Source organism: Notamacropus eugenii, chromosome 3, assembly GCF_028372415.1.
Source record: "Notamacropus eugenii isolate mMacEug1 chromosome 3, mMacEug1.pri_v2, whole genome shotgun sequence".
In the NCBI taxonomy this organism is placed as follows: domain Eukaryota; kingdom Metazoa; phylum Chordata; class Mammalia; order Diprotodontia; family Macropodidae; genus Notamacropus; species Notamacropus eugenii.
Window position 1 is genome coordinate 200,257,881 of NC_092874.1, and position 26,777 is coordinate 200,284,657.

At 39.5% G+C, this 26,777-nt stretch overlaps 1 long non-coding RNA gene across 2 annotated transcripts in view; it reads right to left on the reverse strand.

Annotated features, from left to right (window-relative positions):
• LOC140533780 (uncharacterized) overlaps nucleotides 1–20,366 on the reverse strand; it is a 64,610-nt gene extending 44,244 nt beyond the window's left edge. For both annotated transcript variants that reach the window (XR_011977055.1, XR_011977056.1), the window contains exons 1-2: nucleotides 20,279–20,366; nucleotides 18,839–19,006 (exon numbers count right to left, since the gene is read on the reverse strand). This is a non-coding gene — a long non-coding RNA (uncharacterized lncRNA). The remainder of the gene's footprint in view (nucleotides 1–18,838; nucleotides 19,007–20,278) is intronic.
• Between the last annotated feature and the right edge of the window lie 6,411 nt (nucleotides 20,367–26,777).

Consider the following 26,777-nt stretch of genomic DNA (forward strand, 5'->3'; position numbering starts at 1 on the left):
CACAGAACAGAACAAGGCCAACTGGGAAGCATCTGGGCAGACTGAGGTAGGTGTGATGAGCCTATTGATGAATGTCCAGAAGCCCATTGCTACTCTCCTCCCTAACTTCCAACTGATACACACTTAACATTCAACCAGGAAAAAAGTGACAAACAAAACACCAAGCTGTTTCTTTCAAGGAATTTCTAACAATGGTCCTTGGATTTCTGATGAGATATGGGGACCTCCTCACCTTATCCCCATGTATCCTTACAGCTTCAATGACCTTTCTGTTTTCTACCTCACTACATCCATATTCCATTTGACTCCATGGTGTTTACTTTCCATCAAAAATTCACCTCTGTTTATGGTCATAATGAGCTCCCCAATATGGTTGGAACTACAATTTTGGGAGCCCATCTACCCATATCCAAGGCTTCTTGGCTCAAGTTGTTTGCTTTGCTTGATTCTAACCGTAGCCTCCTGGGGTCCTCCAGTTTCTGATAACAGAAACTTCTCTGTTTGCCCAATACACTTTTGAAGAACAAGACTATGGTAACCTGAGCTGTCTCTCTTGTTATCAATAGCACAGTTAGTCATAGGTATTCCCTTGGAAGGAAGGGAACAAAAATAAAAGCATTGAAGTCACTTCTCTGCCTGGTCTTTTTACCACCGGAGTCCTGTCTCTTCTGTTATCTTCTTGTTCTCTTTTCTGTGACAAGAGCCATTCCTGGAGGAGACCAAACATCACATGTGGCAACTGTGTAGTCAGTCTATTTTTAACTGATGCTCCAGAGAGAATACCAGAAATATGTTGGTTCATAGTATTTAGAGCTAAAAAGAGCCTTAATAAGTCCAATCTGTTCATTTTACAGAGTTGAAATGGTTTGTCCAAGGTCACACAGGTGGTAAATAACAGAGCCAGGATTTGAACACAGGTTTTTTGACTCTAAAACTAGTGCTTTCCCTACCATATCAGTAATTCTTGACCTTTTTTAGTTCCTGAACCTCTGCTTCCAATTAATCTTTCCACACTTTCTATTCAATATGAAAGGAAATGAATTCTAGAGGTTATGTTTATGCACATAAGAAATAAGATGAAGAGACTAGTTAATTTCTCCTTCATTGTCTTTTCTAGCTTCTCATATCCCATCAGGGTAAAGGTAGGGGATCTTTGCACTATGTGATAATCTCATTTTGTATCACCAGATTGGTAAGGACTTTCCTTGACTTTGCTTGAACCATCATAGTCTTCCTCTCAGCCTCAGACACTTCATGATGAGTGACCTGGTAAAGATTAACTGATTCCTCACAAAGCTTATCAGCCCCAGTACCCTTCTGGAAATTACTGCTATAGAGAGAAGGAGGTAGCATTACCTCCTGGAGAAAATGGCATTTTGTCTGGTTGCCTATAGGATAACCTGTATGTACTTTTTGTATTCATTAAGTGAGGGAGCAATGGTTGAGTTCTCTGTATACTACCAAATGATCAGGAACAATGAGGATTTTCTTGGCCTATTTGTTGGAGGCTCTAGAACTGATCACACAGAAAAACAATGACTATATGGTTTCTAAAGATGGATTGGGAAGAGAGAATAGGAAAGGAGCAGGTCTGTGACATTGCTTTAATTAATCATCCTATTTCATTTTATGAAAAAAGCCATAGGAGTTCTTAATGTGATCAACAATGACAACAAAAACTTAATAACTGTATTTGAATTTCATTGTTCTCCCTTATAATCTAATGTATTTTATTTTATGCATTTAAAAACATTATTCTGAGCACTTTACATAGCATTTGACAGATAGGAGACATTTAATAAATGCTAGCTGACTGAAAAGAGGCTTCACCTAAAGACTTCACCAGACTGCCAGTGGGGTTCATGATACAAAAACAGTTGAGGACCTCTGTCTCAGTGGACCTAGATCCTTCTCCATTTCTCTTTTGGAGAGATAAAGACAGAACAAGTTCTAAATCTTGGACAGCTCTAATGAGATAGGACTGAAGCATGAATCATGCTCTGAAATCTTAGCCCTTTTTCTTCAGTGTCTGCATAAGGTTTATTGGTAACCTAAAATTAGAGACCTGCTTCCCAGGCTCAACAATGAAAAGAAAGAGATCTTTAGGCAGAGTTCCATATATTCTTCTTGTGATGCTGTGTGCCAGTGGGTCATGGAATAGAGTTCAGTGTCTTCCAAAGAGCAATAGAGAGGTACATGGTAGTCACGAGTAGACCATAACATATTAGCAACCAAGAATTGCCCAGAAGTGGTATGGATAACCTCAGAGAGATGTAAATGGCCAGCAAAGGAGATGGGCTACTCATTTAGCAAGGGTGAGGAATAACCAGTGGGCAGATTTTGCTTTGGTATCTATACCATGTTGAGAGAACTGGAGGAAAGTTTTCAGAAATCTCAGTAGATGCTACAGAGGAGTTCTGGAGAACATAGAAAAGAATCACACAGGGTGAGAAAGGTTGGATAAACTGTGATCTCTTTCATTGGAAAGAATACTCCAATGATAAGATCCTTAAGTGCCCAAGAATCTTTATATATCTACCTCCTAATCTCCCTTTCTCCCTTCCCCAACCTGCCTCTTCTTCTTCTTCTTTTTTTTTTGGTCACTTTTTTTTTAATTTAACTTTTAACATTCATTTTCACAAAATTTTGGGTTCCAAATTTTCTCCCCTTATGTCCCCTCCCCCCACCCCAAAACACTGAGTGTTCTAATTGTGCCTGTCTGCCAATCTGCCCTCTCTTCTATCATCCCTCTCTGCCCTTGTCTCCATCCTATACCCCTTTACCTGTATTTCTTATTTCCTAGTGGCAAGAACAGCACTCGACAGTTGTTCCTAAAACTTTGAGTTCCAACTTCTCTTCCTCCCTCCCTCCCCACCCCTTCCCTTTGGAAGGCAAGCAATTCAATATAGGCCAAATCTGTGTAGTTTTGCAAATGACTTCCATAATAGTAGTGTTCTGTAAGAACTAATTATATTTCCCTCCATCCTATCCTGTCCCCCATTACTTCTGTCCTCTCTTTGGATCCTGTCCCTCCCCATGAGTGTTGACCTCAAATTGCTCCCTCCTCCCCATGCCCTCCCTTCCATCATCCCCCCCACTCTGCTTATCCCCTTATCCCCCACTTTCCTGTATTGTAAGATAGGTTTTCATACCAAAATGAGTGTGCATTTTATTCCTTCCTTTAGTGGAATGTGATGAGAGTAAACTTCTTGTTTTTCTCTCACCTCCCCTCTTTATCCCTCCACTAATAAGTCTTTTGCTTGCCTCTTTTATGAGAGATAATTTGCCCCCTTCCATTTCTCCCTTTCTCGTCCCAATATATTTATCTCTCACTGCTTGATTTCATTTTTTTAAGATATGATCCCATTCTCTTCAATTCACTCTGTGCACTCTGTCTCTATGTGTGTGTGCGTGTGCGTGTGCACATGTGTGTGTGTGTGTGTGTGTAATCCCATCCAGTACCCAGATACTGAATAGTTTCAAGAGTTACAAATATTGTCTTTCCATGTAGGAATGTAAACAGTTCAACTTTAGTAAAGTCCCTTATGACTTCTCTTTGCTGTTCACCTTTTCATGCTTCTCTTCATTCTTGTGTTTGAAAGTCAAATTTTCTTTTCAGTTCTGGTCTTTTCATCAAGAATGCTTGAAAGTCCTCTATTTCATTGAAAGACCAATTTTTCCCCTGAAGTATTATATTCAGTTTTGCTGGGTAGGTGATTCTTGGTTTTAGTCCTAGTTCCTTTGACTTCTGGAATATCCTATTCCACGCCCTTCGATCCCTTAATGTAGAAACTGCTAGATCTTGTGTTATCCTGATTGTATTTCCACAATACTTGAATTGCTTCTTTCTAGCTGCTTGCAATATTTTCTCCTTGATCTGGGAACTCTGGAATTTGGCCACAATGTTCCTAGGAGTTTCTCTTTTTGGATCTCTTTCAGGCGGTGTTCTATGGATTCCTTGAATACTTATTTTGCCCTCTGGTTCTAGAATCTCAGGGCAGTTTTCCTTGATAATTTCATGCAAGATGATGTCTAGGCTCTTTTTTTGATCATGGCTTTCAGGTAGGCTCATAACTTTTAAATTGTCTCTCCTGGATCTATTCTCCAGGTCAGTTGTTTTTCCAATGAGATATTTCACATTCTCTTCCATTTTTTCATTCTTTTGGTTTTGTTTTGTGATTTCTTGGTTTCTCATAAAGTCATTAGCCTCCATCTGTTCCATTCTAATTTTGAAAGAACTATTTTCTTCAGTGAGCTTTTGAACCTCCTTTTCCATTTGGCTAATTCTGCTTTTGAAAGCATTCTCCTCATTGGCTTTTTGAACCTCTTTTGCCAATTGAATTAGCCTATTTTTCAAGGTGTTATTTTCTTCAGCATTTTTTTAGGTCTTCTTTAGCAGGGAGCTGATTTGCTGTTGATGCTTCGCTTGCATGTCTCTCATTGCTCTTCCCAGTTTTTCCTTCACCTCTGTAACTTGATTTTCAAAATCCTTTTTGAGCTCTTCCATGGCCTGAGCCCATTGAGTGGGCTGGGATACAGAAGCCTTTACTTCTGTGTCTTTCCCTGATGGTAAGCATTGTTCTTCCTCATTAGAAAGGAAGAGAGGAAATGCCTGTTGACCAAGAAAGTAACCTTCTATAGTCATATTTTTTTTCCCTTTTCTAGGCATTTTCCCAGCCAGTGACTTGACTTCTGAGTGTCCTCTCCACCCCCACCTCGCCTCCAGATCCACCCAGCCAGCACTTGGGGTCTGAGATTCAAATGCTGCTTCCCAGCCTCTGGGCTTTGGGCAGGGGCAGGGCTGTTATTCAGTGTGAGATTAAGTTCAGGTGCTCAGGTCAGGGCAGGGCCACCTCTCAGGCTCAGTTCCCTCAGGGGGTTTATGCAGAGACCTTCAACAATGGATCCAGGCTCCTGCCTGCTTGGGGAGCCCCTATCTGCTCCCACCTCTGCTGCTGCCTCCCGAGGGGGCCTGAGTTATGGGGGCACCCCGCACCCTTCTCAACCTGCCGAAGAGACCCTCTCACCGACCCTTGTCACCTGTGGGTGGGGGACCTGCTTGGCCACTGGAGATTCCATCCCTGAAGCCTGCTCGGATCTGCTCCTTTCCACACTGTGCTGCCAAGGCAGGGTTGGGCTCTGCTCCAGGTCCAGGGCCAAGGACCTTTTGCAAGAGGTTTTCAGGCTCTCTGGAGCAGAAATCTCATCTGCTCCATTGTTCTGTGGCTTCTGCTGCTCTGGAATTCACCGGTGGTTCTTTTTTACAGATATTTTATGGGCAGTGGGTTTGGAGGTAGCATATGTGCGTCTTCCTACTCCGCCATCTTGGCCCCTCATCTTCTTCTTTCAGTGGACTTAATCCACCTTCTTTAAATCCCTTCATTTCACTGGAAACAAGATGTAATCTCCTTGTTAACCGCTTGTAATATGTGCCTCCTCTCCTTGTCCCTCAGAAGAGAGACTTTTCAGGAGTCAGAGAGTGTCCACGAGAGGAAAGAAGTTAATGATTGTTCAAAAGGAGTCAGTTTGTTGTCAAACAGAGAGAATTGTTCTGAAAGCTTGGAGCTGGAACCTGGAAATAATGAGGAGAGTGACAAGAAAAGGAAAAAAGCATCTGAAAATTTGTATGAAGAGAGGGGTGGGAAAAGTCAAAGAGAGAGAAGAGTATTTGGGATCTTGGTAGCCAGTTGGTCTATGTATCTACAGCAAGATCCTTGATTTCAAGGCTTGTTCTGAGAAAAAGGGCAAGATCCCTTCCTCCACTCCCCTCCCAACATAGAACAATACTAATTTAGAGAAACAATCATATGAAAAGCCAATTATATTCTCTTCTTTGTCCTCATGCCTGATTGTGATAGTTTGCTGATTGGTCTCCATATCCTTGGGCCATTATCATTCATCTTGTCTCTCATCTTGCCACTGAACTCCAATCACTGGAGAAGACAGTGAGACCAGTGGCTTTGCACAACTCACTTAAACCCAATTCACTCACAAGTCAAAACATTACTCTCGTGATATTCTCCATCCTTTTCAAGAAAAAAAGGATAAATAACAACAACATTCTCCCTACTTCAAATCTTTCCACACTCCAATCTATCCTCTACTAAACTGTCAAACTGATTTTCTTAAAATACATTCCTCTCCAGTGGCCCCCAATTACCTCCAGGATCAAATATAAATTCCTCATGGTTCCTTCTAATCCTTGACTTAAGGGATTTCAATATTTATTTTTTTCAAGCTATCTACCAGCATAGTCATACCCTCATCAAGATCTCTAATTCAGTGAACTCCTCTCAAACCATCTATTCCTTAGCTCACATTGTAATATTTAGTGCACTCACACAACTATTTCTGCTTTCTCTACTTGAAACTTTATGTTCAGATGCTTCTTCAATGCTATCATCTCCATCATCTTTGTAAAAATGACTTTCCACTGAATCACCAGGAAGTTTAGATCTAGATATATAGCCCAAGCCTAAGATAATGAAACTGATCAGACAGATTAAGTGATTTGCCTAAGGTTACACAGATAGTAAGTGGTAGAACTGGAATTCAAATGCACTTTTAAAATTCTAAATCTAGAGCTCATTTCATTGTATCAAGTAATGAGAGGACAATCCTACTATACTATCTCCAAGTCAGAACAGACTGACACATTGTCACCCCTCATGTGTGTTGCATTTTTCTTTGTTTCATCAGACGTTGGTTCAGTTTCCTTTATCTTGCAATATTTATTTAGAAAAGTTTGTTAATCTCTTGTTTTGGTATTCATCTTCCCTTCCAGCCTTAATATCTTCTCTGTTGATTTTTCAACATACGTTAGGTTTTTAATAGAATTTTCTTCCGCTTCAAATATTTTGTGGTTTAGACATCTGACTGGTCTGATCTTTATCTGCTGCTTTTCATGGGACTGGGAAGGGTACAGCAAATGTTCAGACAGAATTTCTGCTGCTTTGGGATTTCCTAACATAATGGAACCTTGGATTCAGGAAATGTAATCTCTCCCTCCACCCTTTGTGTCTTTCCTTCTACCTGATGTGCCTGGGCAGTTGACATCCACTCTTGTTCCAACAGAACAATGGGAGAAAGACAGGGGTGGGATGTCTTCACAGAGAATAAGGTAGCAGAGAAATCCCCAAGTCCTAAAGCATGTCTACAGGGTTGACTTAAATGCCTTGCTGGAGCATAGAGAATGGCAGAGAAGGGGTACCGAGGAAACATTAAAGTTTAGGAATGGGATCGACAAGAAATCTGACTTTGAGATTCTCCTGGAATGGAAACTTCTTCCATCAATGCAATTTGGCAACTCATCTCTAATTTGGTCTGAGAGACTTGCCTGGGGATACTAACAGGTTGACAGACATTCAAATTAGTATACATGTATGCATATATACGCATATGTACACATATATGCATATATATCTATAGTATAAATATCCATGCACACTAGTATGTATTAGAAGGAGGATTTGAACTTCCTTGTGAGCTCCCAGGCCAGCCCTCTATTCATTATGCTACACCTTTCTCATTCTGCGTACTCAAGTATTAGTTTAATTTAGTTCATTGAAATTCCATTCTTTTGGAATTAATTTTTTTGCCTCAAAAACAACTTCAAGATTTATCCTGTTGAGTTGTACTCTTGTTGTTTTGGTAAAGAGATATGTTAGAACTTTTCCTTCAAGATTACTTTTACATTTCTTTATCTTTATTCCTATTGTCATTATCCAAGTCCAGGTCTGCATCACCGCATGTCTGAATTAGACTCTCCACTGATCTAGCTCACTTCCACCCTCCTCTTATCTGCCTAATTCACCCACCTGACTAACCTTCCAGATTCACATCTTTTACCATGTCACTTCCCTGCTCAGAAACTGTCAGTGGTTCTCAAAGCAAGTCAAAACCCTTCTTAGTTCAAGGAATTTGAAAAATTTCATTTATCTGTTTAAAATCCTAATAAGTGGACAGACCTTTCTGAGATGCTTTGGGGCATGGTTCTAATGCTCGTCTCTATATTTCACCTGGATATTCTGCTAGTGTCCCAAACAGAGTTCCCCAGTCAGGTAGTAGAATACATGCTAACAGAGAAGAGAGAAGCCCCTTATGGATGGTGATCAATTCCTGATTCAGACAAAGTCCACAGAGGATCAAGGCCATCTGAGTTTTCAGAAGTTGACCAACATGACAGATCTGCCAAAGTTCAATATTGAGCTAGAATATGAGGTCCAAGCTTGCGTGAGGAGCCTCCCTTGAAAGCAGAGCTTTTTCTTTTTAATTTCTGCATCCTCAGATACTTAATAAAAAGTTATTGAAAGGATTTAAGTTGAATTGGACAGCAAGTTTTAGAAATACTAAGTTTGACTGTGTGCTAAGTAAACATAATTCTTCATGGCCTTTTAAGATTCTTATGTGCCTGCACAGCAGCTAAACATGATAAATCAAACCTGTGCTCTTTGTTTCTAGATTGACTTTTCATCTGTCTCTCATTGCAAACTCCTGCCTCTCATATAACATATTTATATTATATATAAATTATATCTATTCTAAATGAATATATATTATATATAAATATATAAATCACATATAATATATAAATATGGTATAAAAATTTATATGTAATATATATTATATATAAAATAAATTATATACAAGTAGTATGTTATATAAAATATATTGATATATAAGTATTATGTATAATAAAACATATTTATTTTATATGTGAATGAATTCTATAATATACTATACTTACATTATATACAAATGTATTATATAACACATTTTATAATAATTGTAATTCATATTAATATTTATGTAATTTATAAATATAAATTTTAATAAATTCAATGCTGGAAAAACTCTAAAATTCTCATTCAACATTCTTCAGAGGTCTATCACATTTATTTTTTAAATTATTCAAATCCTTAAACTCTTTTATTTTTCTTTCTATTATGATTTATTTAAGTGTGAAAGAACCTCTGGCAATATTTTACTATCTAGACCTTCTTAAGTTTGTTTAGTTTTTCTTTTAACTATTTAGATCCCATGCAATTAGACATATATAGATTTAGTATTCATTTATTTCATTATCTGTTATACCTTCAAGAATAAAATGGTTTCCTTAATTGCTTCTCTTAACCATATTTTGTTATTGTTGCATTCTCTGTGATCATGCTTGTCAGTCCTCCTTTTTAAGATTCATCTGAGGCAAACTAATCCCTCTAAAACCCTTTATTTTAACTCTTTGTGATTCATTAAATTGAAGGGTGTTACTTATAAACAACAAATACTTGGAATTTTCCTTCTGCTCCATTCTCCTATCTTTCTCCATTTTACAAGCAAGTTCAACTTCTTCCTAGTAATTGTCATTTGTCTTTCCTTCATCAAATTGTTATTATATTTCTTCTGTCTTTCCCTCCCACCTCCACAATTTAGAAGAAAAGAAGGAGGCAAAAGGGGGAAAGAAATCAGCTCTTACTGTTTGTAATTTTATTCGTTGGGACAATTATTCATTTAAAGACCCAAATTATTGGGGTTTCCCCTTATCTATTTCTTTCTTTTATTTATGACCATTCATTCCAATCCCCCTTCTGTGTCACAGTCCAGTCTTGTTTGCATTATTATGTGTATTTCCATTATTCTACTCTAATTTCTATCCTTTGGTTGTCCAGCAAAGAGTGAAATTCACAAATTCATGAAACTCAACCCACCCCGAGCTGAAGCTCAATTGAAATGTTTCATTTTCTCTTTGATGAATCAGTTCCAGGAAACAGCAAATTCCCCTCTTCTCCTCCCCACTCTATATCTTTTTCTTTTCAGAGGTTCTATCTGTGGCCATTGCAGAATCATTCTGTTTTCTGGGGTTGGACCTTGGGAGCTTATTAACTGATTGAATTACTTTATTTGTTGTATTAGTTTTTCCCTTCTTATTCATTTGTATTCTCAATTTTTTTCCACTCATTTTTCTCCCCTTCTGTGTAATCTTCACTTCTGATCTTTCCCCTGTTGAAAGTTGGAGACCTCTGGTTCAATTACTTTTTAGGTGTTTCAGGGTCCCCATACCAAGACCACCCCTCTCTTTTTACTATTAGGACACACCCTGTTTTCCATAGATAAACCCCAGCAAGCAAGCTGTGCCCTGAGTTTGGTGTAACAACAATCCTTTGCACAGCCCTTCTGGAAGATCTCAGTCATTGCACAATCACTGAATTGTTTTACACAAGCCCCAAGCGGTCTCTGAGCTTGGACAAGCACCTGCAGCAACCACATTTTGGTCAAAAAGCCCCGCTATGAATCAAACTTGTCTCATTGTGGCTGTTACCTCCTCATTGCCATGGTTACAGCCCCCCCCCCCCCCCCCCCCCCCGCCGTGCTTCTTTGTCTAGCTAATACTATATGCAAGGCTTAGTCTCACTGCAGTGGGTCTCCTCAGTACCAGAGCAGACCCCAGCATGTGCATCCAGTGTCCTTCCTCCAGTCGGAACAAAAAAAAAAAGGGTTTTTTTGTTTTGTTTTGCTTTGCTTATAACTATTGTTAGCTGTTTGTTTGATTTTTATTTTATTTTCTGAGTTAATAGTAGTTGGATAACTGCTGTGGCTCTTTTCAGAGTATGACAGGAGTATCTGGTTACAGTTGGTGATGTTAAATAACCAACTTCCTCTCTCCCTCCTCCCACAAAAAAAGTAAGCACAACATACTTTTAAATTTAATCTGTATCATCAACTTTTCTCTCCACCATTTTCTTAAATATAGACAACCAAACAATAAATAAGATTTGTTACTGATTTCCAAGGTGTAAATGTTAAACTGAAAATTTAACCATCAGGGAGTAGGTTCAAGCTGGCTTCTACACATTCCTGGGACCCACCTCACTTGCTGTTGTTTCCAGATTTCTTTCAACTCGTTAGCTGCGGAGTTGCTGATAAATAGAAGGGACAGCAAGGAAGGACTTGACAGCAGTCTTTGCTGTGAATGGCCACTAGCCCTTGGTTCAGTATGAGGAATTGATCAAGGCTCTGATAACCACTCTGAACCCTAAGTTCAGTGAGGCCTGGAGTTAGGGCAGGAACTGGCAAAATAGGGATTATATCTCTTTGTTAGTCAGTCAACAAGTCCACATACATTTATAAAGCACTTACTATGTGCCAGGTACTCTGGTAAGTGCTGAGGATACAAGTAGTTGGAAATAAAAATATGGATCCTAGAATAGTCTCAAGGATCTAGATATGATTCCTAGAATTATAGAGACAGACGGTCCTAGTGAGGCTTCACTATGAGATAAGAGGTGACATTATATAATATTTACCATGCTTGCACAGAATGACAATATTACTAAAGCTGAATTCAGGCAGAGGAAGCCATGTTTGTTGATCTTCTGATTTTTCTGTACTTTCTTTGAAATTCAGGGTTCTGACTCCTTGAATTAACTGAATGACATATGTACTTGCTTAAAGGAATGATACATGTGCTTGATTAAAGTGATTGTTAACCCCTCAAAAGTTGCCTTTACTTTTATGAATGCAGATCTAGGAACCTGTGATATCAGACCCCCCCTGTGCATGTTGGGTACTTCCTGATACATAAGTCAGCTCTTTCATTTACAGATGAAGAAACTGAGGTCAAAAGAAGTGATGAGTAAGAGCAGATAAGTATCCAAGGTAGGATTCCACATCAAGCATTTCCAAACTCCAAGGCCATTATTGTTCCATGGTACACTGCCATGACAGATATCAGAGCACAAGAAAACCTCTAAGAAGCATAGACCTCATCTCCTGAAGGTTAGGAGGAGCACATCCTTAGAGTGCCCCACGAAGAGACTGATATGAAGAATTTGAAATAAGATACTGATGAAAAAATCAACATAATTTGGATCCCTTTTTATTCAGAAGCACCAAAAAAGGGAATTGCTATGAGACTACACAGATTTTCTGACCCCCACTGTATAGCTAAGTTTATATATTCCATATCATTCAGACAGAAATTAAGAAACATTACTTGAAAGTTTTAGGCTGAGAATTGAACTAAGTTATTCTATAGCTAGAAAGTCACTTTTTATTTGTACTTGAGTAGAGCTCAGGAATTTAGCTTTTCCCTCTGAGTTAAGTTACAAGTTTAACTTGGTACCATCCCCAAAAGATATATTGTCTGCCCTTGCATGTCTTTGTTCAATTAAGGGAGCTTTTATCTTTTCCAAGGAGACAGGAAATCTGGCGGTTTTGATCTCCTAGCAAAGATTACAATATGTAGATGGCTCCTATAAAATAATTAATCCTTAATTGTCAGAGAGGGGTGATGACTAGCCCCATGTGGATGTGAGCCTGCTTTCTTTTGATGTAATCAATCATGTTATCTCCACCCCCCATGATGCTGTCCACCCTTACAACCAATCACATTTTGTTTCCCACCTATGAAGTCTCTGTACTTCCCAAAACTGACTGGTGAGCCCTACTTCAGGGTCTTTGGTCAATGAGAGAGGTCATTGACTATGCTTAGTCCATTGTTTGTTAGTTTACCTTTTCTTCCTTCCTTCCTTCCTTCCTTCCTTCCTTCCTTCCTTCTTCCTTCCTTCCTTCCTTCCGTTCTTCCTTTCTTCCTTTCTTCCTTCCTTTCTTTCTTTCTTTCTTTCTTTCTTTCTTTCTTTCTTTCTTTCTTTCTTTCTTTCTTTCTTTCTTTCTTTCTTTCTTTCTTTCCTTCTTTCTTTCTTTCTTTCTTTCTTTCTTTCTTCTTCTTTCTTTCTTTCTTTCTTTCTTTCTTTCTTTCTTCTTTCTTCTCTCTCTCTCTCTCTCTCTCTCTCTCTTTCTCTCTTTCTCTTTCTTTCTCTCTCTCTCTTCTCTCACTCCAAGCAATTGGGGTTAAGTGACTTGCCCAAGGTGATGCAGCTAGTAAGTGTCAAGTGTCAGATTTGAAATTAGGGCCTCCTGACTTCAGGGCTGGTGCTCTCACCACCGTACCACCTAGTTGCCTGTACTTTACCTAAATTTCCAAATGTAACAGTTTATATACATGGATAAAGTTATATAACATCAGCCTTCTGTCCCTTTTTTACACTCTTGGCCCTCTCTTACCTCCTCAGTCCCAAATCCTTCCCCAATAAACACACAAAAAATGTCAAAATGTCAAAAATGTCAAAAAATGCTTCAGTGAGGTTATCCAGTGGTGTGATGAAGTCAGCTCATTCAGGCTACTGTGAGCCAATTGCTAAATTTTCATTTTGAAGATTTATAGCTCAGATATTGACATATGTTATAAATTATGGCTCGATTTATTATTTCATTGATTTCTAGACTTAATAAAGTGATAGAGAAAATGTTAATAATGAAAGTTAAACTTAAAAGTGTGTCATGTGTACATTTTTTTGGTATCAGCACATCTGTCTCTGGAATGCCTCTGTTTGTGTAGTTTTTTTGTTTTGATTTTTAGTGGGGAGAAATGGGAACAAATAGGTTTTTTTCTTTTCCCTAACCCTTCTAGTTCTTTCTATATCCAAAGATACATCTAAAGAAAAATCTCTCTTTAGAATGTAAAGATATTCACAATCCATCTGTCTCTCTCTCTCTCTCTCTCTCTCTCTTCCCATTATGATGTAATGGGAAAAAATTCTGGATTTGGAGTCAGAGAACCTAGGCTCAAGCTGGTACTGTCATTCATGTGTCACTTGAAGTCTCTGAGATTTGACTACTTCATCTATAAAGCAAGGGGCTTAAACTGGATGATGCTAATGTTCTATCTCACCCTGAATCTGTGGTCTATCCCATTACTTGTATATGAGAAAATTATTTCTACTTATAAATTGCAATGTGCCCTTTACTTTGAGCAGGGAAAAACTGCGGTTTTCTCTCACTGAAAAAAATGTCCCCAGATCCCAGCTTCCTAGGTTCAAGTTGCTTGAATAGCTCAATACCTACTGACAACTCCAGGAAACCCCCAGTCTCTGACAATATGTTAAATAATCCATATTTGCCCAATACATTCCTGAAGGACAAGGATATGTAAACCTTAGGAGTTCTCCTTGATCTCAAGACATCTCTTGGTGGCCCAATTGATGACAGCTGCCCTCTGGATAGGAAGGGAGAAGATGCAGTAGGACTGAATTGCTTTGTTAACCCAGTCTTTCCATACCTCTATACCTTCTCCTTCCTCTTCTTCAACAACTTTAAAGGAGATGTCCAAATTATCAAACAAATTTCTCAACATCAGACTAAGATTATTGAACTAGATTGCGCCACCCCTAGCACAGCTATGCAAGCTCCCAATCATCCCCCTTTTATGGCAGTAGTTACAATCTAACAACAGATCACAACTGGTACCATTGGGAAAATTTGGTACTCCCCATTCCCCAGATCACCTAATTGCTATACAGCAGATGCCCCCCAATGCGGGAACTTTATACTGGTGAATAAGAACTTCACCACACCTTTTTTCATTTTGGGTGGGACGGAGTGGCTCTAACAGGATAAGCAGGGATTGATGGAGTATGACCTGTATTTTAGATCATATTTCATTAGCCTTGCCCTTCAATTCTTCCAGATTTTCTTCTTTAGCTCTAGAAGTAACACTAAGGTACCAGTCTCCTGGGTTCACAACCCAGTATCACACTGAACTCCCTAGTTCCATTCTCTTTACATGTCCAGGCAGTTGATGAATCTCGAACGTTTTCATCTCCACAATATTTCTGTCTTCTCTTTACTTACACAGCCACCACCATAGTTCAGGCTCTTATTATCTCCAGCCTGGTCTATTTTGAATGACCTTCTCAATGGTCTCCCTACCTCAAGTTTGTGCCCACTCTAGTGCATCCTCCTAAAGCTGCTAAGGTGATTTTCCTAAAGGGCAAGCCTGACAATGTTGTGCTTATAATGAATAAAAATCTAGTGGTTCTTATTGACTCTAGAATTGTAATGTGAGTTAAAGATCTTCCCTTGCCCATTAATGGTTGTTGTCCTTCGTTCTCAAAGAGGACCAAAATGACATCACCATGATAAAGTCAAGTGTTAGTGTGTCCGACCATGGCTGATCAGACCAATACAGGTCCAGAATGCTCTACCACAGAGCACAGATAGTCTGTGTGAACATTTGGGGTAGATACTCCAAATTTGCGCATCCTATATTTCCTATGTGCTGTTTCAATTCTGCTTTGCTCATAGAGCACAGCAGCCTTTCAGATGTGGGCACCCCATGCTGAGCAATCCTGTGCCAGTGTCTCCCATGTCACACAGTCAAATCCAAAGTTCTTGTGAGAGACATTGAGAGTGTCCTTGTATCGCTTCTTCTGACCACCGTGTTGTCATCTGCCTCATTTCTCCATAAAATAGTTTTTTTTGCAAGTGTATATTTTGCTAGGGCTTAAGTGAAGCCCATTAAGGGAAGCTTGATTAGGGGAGGCTTTTTTCCTAATCAATGAGGCATTGAGTCATTGAGGGTCATGATGCCTCCAGCTCTGACGTGAGGTTTTGCTTTGGGGGCTTACTGTTTGGGAGAAGGTTCATGTGCCAGATGAAACTCTGGGTAGCTGTTAAGGAGCACCCCTACCTCTTAAACCCAGATGTTGGTGCTTCTCTCTCTGGTTATTATGTATGTATGTAGTGGTCACACAACTGGATCTGTCTGATGTATATATTACTTATGGTCAGAGAATTAGAAGCCCTATCTGTTTTTGATTTCTTTGCTTGTATTTTCTCTGTTGGTATATGTAATTAAAGAAGATGGTTGGCCCTTCAAAAGTTGTTTTCCTTTTATTAAACCAGATCTAAGAACCTATGATAGCAGGCCATCCTGGATGTGTTAGGGTGCTTGCTGCTACAAGAATCAAACATAAACTCTAATGACATTTAAAGCACTTTGCCAACATGTACCCAGACTACTTTTCCAGCTTTATTATGTCCTACTTCCCTTCCTATATTCTATAATATGTTTTCATATTCATTCGAAAACAAGACTAAAATATCCAAATATGAATAGGAAGTTAAGTTGTGATATCATTCATTAAATAGAATCACCAAATAAAGAAAATGAACGTCAACTGAAAATGCTGCTAAATTGAAACCAGAGACAATTCACTTTCCATGCTGTTTTCATTGTGTGTGAAGAATGTCTACCCAGATTGGAACATAATTCCTGCCGAAAAGCTGTTATATGTTCACTGACGTGTTATTTGATTGTTTTATTCTGTATCTTTTTTTAAAGATAAAAAGTCTTTAAAACATTACTAAAACTAGTTATATTGATGTAACAGTAAGCACCCCAATATATACAGGGGGACCTACAATCACAGGTTCTTAATCTGCATTCATAAAAGGAAAGTCAACTTTTGAGGGGTTAACAATCACTTTAATCAAGCATGTGTATCATTCCTTTATTCAAAAACATATATCATTCACCTAGTTCAGGGGAGTCGACAACCTGCATATATATGTGTGTGTATACACACACACACACACACACACACACACACACACACATATATATAAATATATATACCACTCACCTAGTTCAGGGGAGTCAATACCATGAACCCCAAAGTAATCAACAGACACGGCTTCCTCTATCTGACCATAATTCAACAGACAGGTATAGCTGTCTGAGCAGTTACCAGAGAGGAAAGCATGACATCTGAATTCTCAAAGCCGGGGGGCTCTTTAGAGTCTTCCCAGAGTCCTCATCTGACCCAACAAACATGCTTCCAAAAACTAAGCCCCAAAATAACACTATATCTCAAAGTCTTTATATATACATACATACATACATACATTATGCATATACATATACATATATATATGTACATATATATATATATATATACACACACATACAGAGAGAGCATATACACACAAACATATATATTTGGGGTACAGGCTCAAAAATTATCTTGCTAATGGTTGTGTACTATCAAGAAAAGTTTGAAGACTGCTACACTAGGGGAATGGATCTGAAATTACTAAGCTTACATGATGACATCAGTCCTTCTTGAGTTCATTATCACAAAGTAAATAAGACTTTTCTCTGTTTCTAACTCTGGCTCTGAAGTATAATTCCCTATCCAGAATTAAAAGTATCAATTTTTTTTATACCTGGAACAAATAAGAGGGGATGCTGAGGGTGAGGGCTCAGCTGAGCTTAATCAATTGACCCAGAAATTGTCTAGTAAAGACAAACTGATCCCCAACATGGTCCAAGAGCATCAGATTCATACTAGACATTCTTGGCATAGAGAATGGGTGTTATTGTTGTATGACTCTTCATGACCTTATTCTTGGCAAAGATGCTGGAGTGGTTTTCCATTTCCTTCTCCAGTTCATTTTATAGATGAGGAAACTGAGGCAAACAGAGTTAAATAACTTGTTCAGAGTCACATACCTAGTAAGCATCTGAGGTTAGATTTGAAGCTAGGTTTTGTTTTCCTGATTCCAGGCCTGGTGCCTATCCATTGTACCAGTTAGTTGCCCCAGAGAATGAGTGTAGATTTCCACTACTACAGAAGAGAGTGTTTACCCAATACTCCACTGGACTATTCAGAAAAGGACATTATGGCAAAGGATTTTGGGTCTGTCTCCTTCTACACTGAAAGAACTGTTTATACTGAAAAAGAAAAGACTTGGGAGAGTCATGATAGCTCTGTTTAAGTACTGAAGGGATGTGGGAAATGGATTATACTTGTTCAGTTTGTCCCCAAAGGGAAGAATCCAAAACAATTGATTGAAGTAGCAAAGAAGCAGATGCAGTCATGACATCAGGAAAAACTTCCTAACAATCAGAACTATCCAAAAGAAGAATGGGTGCCTTGAGAAGTAGTGAGTTCCCTGCCCTTGAAGGTCTTCAAGCAGAGGCTGAATGACTCCTTGTTAAATATATTATAAGGGATTCTTTGAAAGTACAGTGTTGAATAACAATGACCACTGAGCTCCCTTCTAGGTGAATAAATACACTTGTGATTCTGTTGGGTTCCTAAAGGGTTCAGGGGTCTAAGCGTCTGAAAAGGAGAGTTATAGATACTGAGTGGAGCAACTGCAGGTGATTACAGACAGTACTGCAGAAGGCAAGTACTAGTCTTATCCACTCAATTCAGGATCAAGCAGCGATTAACTCATACTATCCAGGAGGAAAAGGATATCTGTCCCAAATATAAGACCCTAATGTAGAAACTAAGGTTGGAAATATTAGTAAATAGAAGAAAACACTGAATACAGTGAAGAAATACATTGGTCTTAAACAAATATAAAAAGAAAAACAAAACAAATTAAGGACCTAAAGAACTTCAGCAAAATTCAGATCTTTGGCAATTAAAGAATGGAAACAGAAAGGAGTTTATATATTTCTCAGCTACATATGCACTTTTACAAAAATTGACAACAAATTGAGGCATAACAATTTTGCAGACTAAAGTAAATAAGAAATACTAAACAGATACTTTTCTGATACAATCCCCTTTTTCTGTTCTATTTCATGCATGGAAATGGCTGTTTATTTCATGTTTGCTAAGTTCAGAAAAAAAAATTTAAGAAAAAAAAAAGAATAGTAGCCCTGGAGTCAATTCACATTCCACCTCTTGTTCAAATCCCATATCTGATGCTTACTACGCATTTAACCTCAGACAAATCACAGCCTTACTGTACCTCAGTTTCTTTGTCTGTAAAATGAGGAATAGATAGCTTTGAGGTCCTGTCAAGTTCTACATCAATGATATCCATGATCCTATGACCATTCCCCCTAAGTAATATTTCTAAAATACAGCTTTTACCATGTCACTCTCCTGCCCCCAAATGGGAAGTGATTCCCCATTTCCTTTTATATCATGTCTTAATTCTTTAAGCCTCCAAGTAAGAGAATTAGAAAAATCCATGAACTCACCTGTTTAAAATCCCAGTACATGTATAGCTCTCCATTAATTGGCTCAGTGCATGTCTCTAATATTGACCAATGTCCTTGGCCTTGATCTATGAGGCACCAATCGTGCCAACGTTGCTCAGCAAATAGGCACCCCACATAGAATTCTCCTGTCCTGCTGTAGAATATGAGCTGAAAAGAACCAGAGGAATCTGTGATCAATAAAGAAATATCAATAGAAAATGCTAGACCGAGAAAAAACAAGAGATTGGCATCTGGAAGCTCTTGGCTCTTTCCATTCCAGTTCTTGGGAAGCAGGGATATCCTCTTCTTACTCCATTGAGATCCTATTTATTTCCATGGAAAAGAAAGCTCCCATGAGGAGGGGATAGATTTCTGCTTAAACTCCATTTTAGTCCTAGTAGTAACATGGTACAAGACAGCATGGCTCCATAGGGGAAAAATACTAAAATAGAAAACCTAGAGGCTCTGAGTGTGGCACTCAGCTAGTTGATCCTATTAGGGAATGTCTTTTCTTTTATGTGACATTTTAAAAGTTTGAGAGACATAGTCTGTATAATTAATAATTTTATTAATAATGCTAGCATTTTATTAATAAAAGGAATGATTATTTGGCTCTCTGTCTCCCCTTCCATCCCCCCCCCCACCACCACCTCTCTCTCCTCTCACCAAAGACAAAAATAATCATGGAGATAGGATACAGTTTATATGCCCTTGGATGCCTGGATGTTCCTGAGGTTGGTTATCACCTCTGATTGGTTATCAATGTCATTTATTTCTAAATTCCTCAACTTTGGGCAATCTAATAAAAGAATTTATCCCCACCCAAATCTGTGTAGAGCACAATGGTCTTAGATTAAATTCTTTGTAAGTTTGGGTGGGTGTATTGCTCACACTCACAATAGAAGGAGACTATGAATATGCAGGCTTAGTTATGAGAAGACCTGATAATGTGTATAGACTTCTTGGTTATTATGAATTTCTTTGTTTCTATGAAGGATTTGGCTTTCTGGTGTTCGGATTTGGCTTTCTGGTGTTTGAATAAATGTTTTTCTTTTGCCTTTTATATGAAGAGTCTGTTATGTTTATTTTTGTTTTAGGGCATGGAGAAAGTGAGGCATAAGTTTAAACAATCTGTCTCTCTTGTCTAAACAGAACAGAAATAGAACATAGATCTGAGAATAGACCTAAGAATTTTTAACTAAGGTCTTGTCCAAACTGTACTCTCTGATCTGGGCTATCTGCCTGATTCTCAAGATAAAACGCACAAGTATGTGAGTGTCTACTTTGTGCACCAAACTGATGTGAGCCCTTCAGATCCTCTAAGAGAAGTGGGAAACACCAACTCCTTTAGGCAATTTACAAGTCAGACAGGAGATAAAACCAATAAAAAATGGTTAGCAAATGCCAATGGTTGTCTTTAGCAGAAGACTGATATCTTACCACTGGATTCAGATGACTCTGAACGAGAAAGTGAGGCTGGTGACTTTGCACACGACCCTGTTGTCATGGTTCTCTTTGTGAATGAAAGACAAACAACAACCTCTGTGAGTAGCAGTAGGAGCTGCCCCAGTGGGGACCCAACTGCAACTGGTCTGTTGGGCAACAGTTTCTTTCTCTCTTTCCTTCCTTCCTTCCTTCCTTTCTTCCTTCCTTCCTTCCTTCTTTCCTTCCTTCCTTCCTTCCTTCCTTCCTTCCTTCCTTCCTTCCTTCCTTCCTTCCTTCCTTCCTTCCTTCCTTCCTTCTTTCCAACCTTCCTTCCTTCCTTCCTTCCTTCCTTCCTTCCTTCCTTCCTTCCTTCCTTCCTTCCTTCCTTCTTTCCGTCCTCTCTTTCTTTCTCTTTCTTTTTTTCACTTTCGTAGATTTCTGTTGAGTTCTACATAATTTCTCATCTCTTTAGGGACCTTTTGTTCATACTCATTCTCTGCCCCAACCCTTCTGGTATAAATGAATAGCTGACTTACCATATCCTGTATTCAAACCCTGAACTAATTCTAATCCGTTCATGATACCCTAGTTAGCTAAGCAAAGGCTTTTCTTACGATCAGGAGCTTAGTGTAATCTCCTCCTTTTGGTCCTCTTTGAGAACAAAAGACAGCATCCAACCAACTGCATTCTAACAGAGCTCAAGCAATGCTAGAGTGATACAGGGGCAAGCTGGTCAGTGTTTAACAATGAGCTCCTTGGGTGAGGAGGGGGTGTTTATGTAAATTTCTATGTTTAATTGCTTTATTAACACTTTCTTAAGTCTAGAAATCAATGAAACAATAAATCAAACCCTGATTTATAGCCATTGCCAGTTTCTGAGGTAAAAATGCCCATCCTGAAAATTCAACAATCGGCTTTCCAAGCCTGTTAAAGCTGGCTCCGATATACCCCTCAGTAAAACCCACCCAAAGGTTCCCTGTTATTTATTGGGATTCCTAATTCCTCTATCTCAGCTCAACTTGGAGAGTCTTCCTTCTAGATCTTTCCCAGAGTCGCCTCTTCTGACAGGAAGTTTAGGTCCCTGGTGCCCTGCATGTGTTCTTACTTTCTTCTATGAAAAGTGCCTTGGCAAGAAGGGTGAGTGAAACTATCCCAGGGCTCCACGTGCATGCTAGCACAAGGCAAGCATAGTGGTGTTGCTAATTACCTTCTTGCCCATGTGACACAATCACAATGGTCTCTCTGTCACAAAGACAGTCATGTGCTCTTTGGAATGCTCAGCATTCCTAGCCTTCTCCACAGGATTCATTGATGTGAGTCTCAATAAAAGGAGATTGCCAGGGCTGTGTTCTTACTTTTTCCCCTATGCTCATTGATCTCCCTTCCATTCTGTTTGTCCCCTTCTTTCCTGAAGTCCCCAACAAACCTCTAGAGGCAGATTCCAAAAGAAGTAGACCATGGATTTGTACTCATCCATCCACATTTCAACCACTCAAAGGACATTGCGTTTTATGGCCAATCCCAGCTTCAAAACATAGGGCTTGTAGGCTCACTGTAAGTGAGTAACTCAGCAACAGGGTAAGACTTTAGTCTTCCTCCCACACTGCCACACCTGTGTTCAAGAAAGAAGCTCATGGGCATGATGAGTCCTAAAAGTGGTCAAGTGAATATAAAAAAAATTTTTTTTAAATTAAATTTATTTATTTAACTTTTAACATTCATTTTCACAAAATTTTGGGTTACAAATTTTCTCCCCTTTTATCCCCTCCCCCCCCAAACACCAAGCATTCTAATTGCTCCTATGACCAATCTGTTCTCTCTTTTATCATCCCTCTCTGCCCTTGTCTCCGTCTTCTCTTTTGTCCTGTAGGGCCAGATAGCTTTCTATACCTCTTTACCTGTATTTCTTATTTCCTAGTGGCAAGAACATTACTCGACAGTTGATCCTAACACTTTGAGTTCCAACTTCTTTACCTCCCTCCCTCTCCACCCCTTCCCTTTGGAAGGCAAGCAATTCAATATAGGCCAAATCTGTGTAGTTTTGCAAATGACTTCCATAATAGTTGTGTTGTATAGGACTAACTATATTTCCCTCCATCCTATCCTGTCCCCCATTACTTCTATTCTCTTTTGATCCTATCCCTCCCCATGAGTGTTGACCTCGAATTGCCTCTCCTCCCCATGCCTTCCCTTCTATCATCCCCCCCACCCTGCTTGTCCCCTTATCCCCCACTTTCCTGTATTGTGAGATAGGTTTTCCTACCAAAACGAGTGTGCATTTTATTCTTTCCTTTAGTGGAATGTAATGAGAGTAGACTTCATGTTTTTCTCTCACCTCCCCTCTTTATCCCTCCACTAATGAGTCTTTTGCTTGCCTCTTTTATGAGAGATAATTTGCTCCATTCAATTTCTCCCTTTCTCGTCCCAATATATTTCTCTCTCACTGCTTCATTTCATTTTTTTTTAAAACATGATCCCATCCTCTTCAATTCACTCTGTGCACTCTGTCTCTATGTATGTGTGCGTGTGTGCATGTGTGTGTGTGTGTACTCCCACCCAGTACCCAGATACTGAAATGTTTCAAGAGTTCCAAATATTGTCTTTCCATGTAGGAATGTAAACAGTTCGGCTTTAGTAAAGTCCCTTATGACTTCTCTTTGCTGTTCACCTTTTCATGCTTCTCTTCATTCTTGTGTTTGAAAGTCAAATTTTCTTTTCAGCTCTGGTCTTTTCATCAAGAATGCTTGAAAGTCCTCTATTTCATTGAAAGACCATTTTTTCTCCTGAAGTATTATACTCAGTTTTGCTGGGTAGGTGATTCTTGGTTTTAGTCCTAGTTCCTTTGACTTCTGGAATATCCTATTCCATGCCCTTCGATCCCTTAATGTAGAAACTGCTAGATCTTGTGTTATCCTGATTGTATTTCCACAATACTTGAATTGTTCCTTTCTAGCTGCTTGCAATATTTTCTCCTTGACCTGGGAACTCTGGAATTTGTCCACAATGTTCCTAGGAGTTTCTCTTTTTGGATCTCTTTCAGGCGGTGTTCTGTGGATTCCTTGAATATTTATTTTGCCCTCTGGTTCTAGAATCTCAGGGCAGTTTTCCTTGATAATTTCATGAAAGATGATGTCTAGGCTCTTCTTTTGATCATGGCTTTCAGGTAGTCCCATAATTTTTAAATTGTCTCTCCTGGATCTATTTTCCAGGTCTGTTGTTTTTCCAATGAGATATTTCACATTATCTTCCATTTTTCCATTCTTCTGTCTTTGTTCTGTGATTTCTTGGTTTTGAAAAAAGTCATTAGCCTCCATCTGTTCCATTCTAATTTTGAAAGAACTATTTTCTTCAGTGAGCTTTTGAACTCCTTTTCCATTTGGCTAATTCTGCTTTTGAAAGCATTCTTCTCCTCATTGGCTTTTTGAACCTCTTTTGCCAATTGAGTTAGGCTAGTTTTCAAGGTGTTAATTTCTTCAACATTTTTTTGGGTCTCCTTTAGCAGGGAGCTGATCTGCTTTTCATGCTTTTCTTTCATCTCTCTCATTTCTCTTCCCAGTTTTTCCTCCACCTCTCTAACTTGATTTTCAAAATTCTTTTTGAGCTCTTCCATGGCCTGAGCCCATTGGGTGGGCTGGGACACAGAAGCCTTGATTTCTGTGTCTTTGCCTGATGGTAAGCATTGTTCTTCCTCATCTCCAAGAAAGTAGCCTTCTATAGTCTTATTTCTTTTCCCTTTTCTGGGCATTTTCCCAGCCAATGACTTGACCTCTGAATATTCTCCTCACACCCACCTCGCCTCCTGATCCTCCCAGCCAGTGGTTGGGGTCTGAGATTCAAATGCTGCTTCCAGCCTTAGGGCTTTTGGCGGGGGGCAGGGCTGCTATTCAATGTGAGATTAAGTTCAGGTGGTCAGGTCGGGGCAGGGCCGCCTCTCAGGCTCAGTTCCCTCAGGGGGTTTATGCACAGACCTTCCACAATGGATCCAGGCTCCCGCCCGCTTGGGGAGCCCCAGTCTGCAGCCACCTCTCAGCTTCTACCTCCCTGGGGGGCCTGAATTATGGGGGCACCCCACTCCCCTCTCGACCCGCCAAAGAGATTCTCTCACCGACCCCCATCACCTGTGGGTGGAGGGACTTGTGCGGCCGCTGGAGATCCCATCCCTAAAGCCTGCTCGGATCTGTATCTCTCGGTGCTGTGGCCGGGGCCACAGCAGGTCTGGGCTGGGCTCCGAGTCCGCATCGCGACGGACCTTTTGAGAGAGGTTTGCAGGTCCCTCTGTGGGTGGAGGGACCTGCATGGCCACTGGAGATCCTGTCCCTGAAGCCTGCTCGGATCTTTTCCTCTCGGTGCCACGGCCGCGGCAGGGCTGCACTCAGCTCCCAGTCCCGGCGCCCAGTCCACAGCACAAAGGACCCCCCACGAGAGGTTTGCAGGTCTCTCTGGAACAGAAATCTCCCTCGCTCCAATGTTCCGTGGCCTCTGGGTGCAGAATTCGCCGTGAATTACTTCCCTGTAGCCGTTCTATGGGTTGTGGGTTCGGAGCTATGTGTATGTGCGTCTTTCTAGTCTGCCATCTTGGCTCCGCCCCCGAATATAAAAAATTTAAGCCACATTTTATACTGTTTTTCAAGACATAAATTCCAGCCATATACCACCTGCCTCCAGATCTTTGTCTAAGCTGCATGACAAACATACTATTTCCTTCCTGCGAGTCAAAATCCTGAAAACTCACTTTAGCTAGGAAATGTTCCCTCCTGATTAGAGAAGTCTATTATATTGTCCTCCTTTCCAGTTTCAGATTGGGGGAGGGGGAGAGACATTATGGAAGAAGAGGAGAGAAGAGGATGAAAAGTAGTTATTCTCTTTTCTAAGTATCTGTCCCAAGGTTCAACTCCCAGCTAAACCTTTATGACATTCCAAGCTCTCTTCATTCTTTTCTCCATTTAGGAACATAAGTTTTTTAAAAATTGAAAGATGACAAAAAAAAAAAGTATTTCACGTGTCTCTGTCTCCTGTCTGGCACACAGTAAGTGTTTAATAAATGTCTTTTTTTTCATTTATTCATCAACCATGGAAGCCACATGCATTTTTTTCAGATTCCAATTGTCTACCACAGTCTATAGAATACAAATATGCAATTATATTTCTTTTCCCAGATATTTCATGATTCACAAAAACATTGGTATAGGTTGTTATTATTGGCATAAGAAAGATTACATTTAATGGAATGGGGGAAGATGCTAAGTGTAACCAAGCCCTATTCTAGACCACTGTTCCTTTCATTTCCCTTTACAGATTACTTTGGTAATGACTTTGGTCATCTCTCTTGTCACATCAATTTCCATTTCCTGCAGAAAGTATCTTCGTGACAATTTATTTTTGCGGATAAATTATTTTAATATTTATTTTTATAAAAATATTTTTGGGACAATATACTTTCCCTAAAAAAAAAATCCCACAAAATATTCTTGGCTTATTTTGCATGTTGGAGAAGGCTATAGATATATATAAAAAAAATTAGACCATTTCACCAGAAAAGTTTCTGTGACCAAGTAGGTAGAGCAGTGGATAGTGGTGGATCTAGTAACAGGAAACATCAAAACAAAGCAGAAAGCTTTTCATTTTATAAGGTAAGGACTTGGAGATAGGGAACTTTAAGTTTTATTCTTAGCTAGGCTACTTCCCTGTGCCTCACTTTCTTCATTGCTGAAAGGGCTTATATGTGTCCTACCTACCTCTAGGAGTATGTGCAAAAAGAATATGACACAATTGATGGGTAAGCTTTGAAAAGTATAAAGTGGTATGTAAAGATGAGCCACTACTATAGTTCTACTCAAAAGGGAAAAACCAAGGTAGCACTGACTGTCACTGAACTCAGATCTCAAATTAATATAGCTAGCACGTTATGGTGCTTTTAAGGTCTGCAAACCACTGTACGTATGTTATCTCCTCTGATCCCCACAACAACCCTCTAAGGTGGATACTGTTATTATCCTCATTTTCCAAAGGAGAAAATTGAGGTTGAGAAAGGTTATGTAACTTGCCAAAGGTCTCACAGGAAGTATCTGAGGCCATATTTAAACGCAGGTCTTCCTGACTCCAAGTCCAACACTTTTACCCACTGTGCCACCCAGTTAGCAAGTAGCTCATGGGATTATAGATTTGGAACTTCTCCATTTTACAGATGAGAAGCTGAGCCCCAGAAAGGTCAGCTGTCAGTCCAAGAAAAGTAACCCTTGAAGAATTTTAATAATCAAATATTTATGCATAAGATATATGATAGTCACTTGGGGGACAAAGACAAAAGTGGGGCAGTCCCTGCCCTGAAGACATTTAAATTTCTATATAGGTACAAGATAAAACTGACAACTGTGAGACCTCTCAGAGGAGGTGGCCCCAGAACAGAGCTTGAAGGAAACTAAATATTCTGAGACATGACAGTCAGAAAGGAGGGCATTCCAAGTGTTGGCACTACTTAAACAAAATCACAGAGGGGAAAAATGGAAAGTTAACT